The 3,471-nt window shown below is 37.3% G+C and overlaps 1 protein-coding gene across 1 annotated transcript in view; it reads right to left on the bottom strand.

Annotated features, from left to right (window-relative positions):
* The window catches only part of LOC107753444 (brain-specific angiogenesis inhibitor 1-associated protein 2-like protein 1), a 13,653-nt gene that overhangs the window by 7,349 nt on the left and 2,833 nt on the right, over window positions 1–3,471 (bottom strand). The gene's annotated exons all lie outside the window — the stretch shown is intronic.

Raw genomic sequence — 3,471 nt, 5'->3', positions numbered from 1 at the left:
CTGATTACTGCCAGACCTGTTGAATCAAGAAATCACTTAAATAGAACCTGTCTGACAAAGTGAAGCATGCCTAAAGAGCAACACATCATGCCACGATCTAAAGAAATTCAAGAACATGTGAGAAACAAAATAGTTGACATGTATCAGTCTGGAAAGGGTTATAAACCAGAACAACATCTAAAGAACTGCAGGCCTCACTTGCCTCAATCAAGGTCAGTGTTCATGATTCAACAATAAGAAAGAGGGTTCCAAGGCAAAAGCCATTGCTGACCAAAAAGAACACAAAGGCTCGTCTCACATTTGGCAAAAAATATCTTGATTATCCTGACTTTTGGGCAAATATTCTGTGGACTGATGCGACAAAAGGTGAACTTTTTGGAAGGTGTGTGTTCCGTTACATCTGGCTTAAAATCAGAGGCGGACAGTAACTAAGTACATTTACTTGAGTATTGTACTTAAGTACACTTTTTGAGTATCTGTACTTTACTTGAGTATTATTTTTTCTGGGAACTTATGACTTTAACTTCACTACATTTGAAAGACAAATATTGTACTTTTCACTCCACTACATTTCTATCAAGATCCTCAAAGTAGAAAGTCGTTTGAAAGCTTTGAAAGTCAGTGGGTGATTTCTTTCTTCTCTAAAAACTGTATTTTTTTCAGACAGTTTATCAGTAATCACTCTTGGGGCTACATGAAGTGATTTCCCAGCATTTTTTGAACACTGACCAGTTCCAAATGTGATATTTATTTACAACAATTCAATAATAAGTTAATATTATTGTGGTTTATATTAGACACAATATTGTCTGATTTTGCTAAATTGCGTACGTGAAAATATTACCTATAAAGCAACAGAAGAACTGTTGTGCATCTCCTAATAAAACACAATAGGTGTTGGACTGAAGCAGCACTGCACAGACCATTCTGTGTATGACATCAAAGTACTGCGAGAGCGATTAGACAGCATTTAAAATGTTTGTTTTGATGTCAAATAAGTCTTGCTGTTTTGCTTTTTTGTTAAAGCAGTGTTGCTGTTGTAAAGTTATACAGCTACAGTTGTGTTGCTGGGTTTTTTAAGCAGGTTTGATTTTTTTTTCTTCCTTATCAGTCTGTATTTACAGGATTTCACTGTCCACTCTGTTCAAATGTGGATGAATGGCTACACATAGATGTGTCCAGAGCTGTGTGAGATCACTACCATCCTGCTTTTGTGGGGGTGGGTAGGGGTGTTAAATAATTTTTCTGTTGTTGTTGTTGTTTTTTTTCCCCCATAGGTTTTTAACATTCTAAAAGCTCTTTATTCCAAAGGTACTACAAGCTAGTCAGTGTATTCAGTAGGTGTAATGTATTGTAAGTTGCTTCAGAGGTATTGCAAGTATTACGTACAACAATAAAAAATATGTGCATTGACATAAAAAAGGAAATTTACTTTTGGTACTTAAGTACTTTTAAAAGCAAGTACTTCTGTACTTTTACTTAAGTAAAAATCTGTCTTTACAACTTTTACTTGTAATGGAGTAATATTTGACAAGCAGTATCTGTACTTTCACTCAAGTAATGGAGTTGAGTACTTTGTCCGCCTCTGCTTAAAATCAACACAGCATTTCATAAAAAGAACATAATACCAACAGCCAAACATGGTGGTGGTAGCGTGATGGTCAGGACCTGGACGACTTGCCATAATTGATGGAACCATGAATTCTGCACTCTATCAGCAAACCCTGAAGGAGAATGTCCGGCCGTCAGTTTGTGACCTCAAGCTCAAGCGCACTTGGGTTATGCAGCAGGACAATGATCACAAACACACCAGCAAGTCCACCTCTGAATGGCTCAAGAAAAACAAAATTAAGGTTTTGGAGTGGCCTAATCAATGTCCGGACTTAAATCTGATTGAGATGCTGTGGCATCATCTTAAACAGTCCATTCATGCTCGAAAACCCTCCAATGTGGCTGAATTAAAACAATTCTGCAAAGAAGAATGGGCCAAAATTCCTCCACAGCGATGTGAAAGACTCTTCTTTGTTGTTGCTGTTTGATTAATATTAAGAAAGTGCTGTCACTTTAAGAGAATGCACTGATACAGTACGTTCAGCCGGCTATGTCTGCTATTGGATACTTACCAAGACGGGCATTTTGACATAATTTTTGTGTGAATTTGTCCACTTAAACACAATACTTCAGAGAGAGCTTAATATTTGCCCGTGTTCTAAGGTGCGGGTTTGCGCGCTTCGGATGAGCGCACGCACAAATCTTCTCACTGCGCGCACGAGCTCACATCCTCTGGCTCTTAAATGTTTAAACTGGCAAAGCTTAAATGAGTTTAGTTTAGTAACAGATATCAACGTGTGCTGTTCAGGTCTCACCTGTGCACGCACACGCTATCAGCACCCGGGTGAAGACGGAATAAATGACTGCTCATATTCCAGCATACAGCACTCGCATTGAACAAAAATGAATGGTTTGTCCACTTTTTTTTTCATCACTGTTGTTGTAATGTATTGGGAAGCCAGAATGCGCATCCATCAACAGAAACATACATCAGCCGAACCCTGTTTGTTTTACGTGTTATTTATAGAAAACCATATTACAGATGCATTGTCAGATTTAAATTGAACCGCGGTCCTAGTGCGTGCCGAACCGTGTGTGGAGAACCGTACGGTTCGTTTTTTTACCGAGAACCGTTCCACCCCTAGAAACTACTCTAACTAAATGATAAATATAGGAAAAGAGTCATATATACTAATGTAGTATCATTGTACAATAATATTTGAAAACCAATGCTGCGATTGGCCATCAGAATAAAGTATTCCTGAGTGGCGCATGAATAAATAGATTTAGTTGAACTATCTTGTGCTTTTTTTTAAGATATTACGATATTTGCATTAGCAATGAAGATAGATAGTTTCTCCCAACAACCTTTTCTAATATAAGTATAATGTAATTTTACACTCAGATTGTTTCAGTATATTCTGTTCATATTCATTAACCTTTCATTAATATTCTGTTTAATTAACTTCAAAACAGCACCTTAAAATATCTGTAGCACAGCGGTGGCTGTCATATCTGGGGTTTGAGAGGTTCCTCGCTCTCCCACTGTTGTTCTCTACTGACCTATGCTGCAAAAGCCATGAATACAATTTAAAAATGAAATATAAGTACTGTCCATTTCCGTCCATTAAAAATATGAAGGCTACAATTTTTGGTTCTGCTGCAGCCTGTTAGTAGGGCCAGTTATACACTGCAATTTTTAATAGCAATGTGGACAGCTTTTTTCCCTTAATAAATGAAATCATTATTTCAAAACTGCATTTTGTATTTACTCGGGTTATCTTTGTGTGTGTGTGTGTGTGTATATTAGGGGTGGAACGACTTACTCACAGTTCGGTTTGTATCATGGTTTTAGAGTCACTGTTTCGGTACGGTTCGGTATGTGCTATGTTTAGGCAAAAACTATACTGTCAAATAAAA

This window comes from Sinocyclocheilus rhinocerous, unplaced genomic scaffold (assembly GCF_001515625.1).
Source record: "Sinocyclocheilus rhinocerous isolate Xijiao unplaced genomic scaffold, SAMN03320098_v1.1 scaffold2216, whole genome shotgun sequence".
Classification (NCBI taxonomy): Eukaryota; Metazoa; Chordata; class Actinopteri; order Cypriniformes; family Cyprinidae; genus Sinocyclocheilus; species Sinocyclocheilus rhinocerous.
Note: the sequence above shows the minus strand (reverse complement) of the source record. Positions and strands in the feature narration are given on the sequence as shown.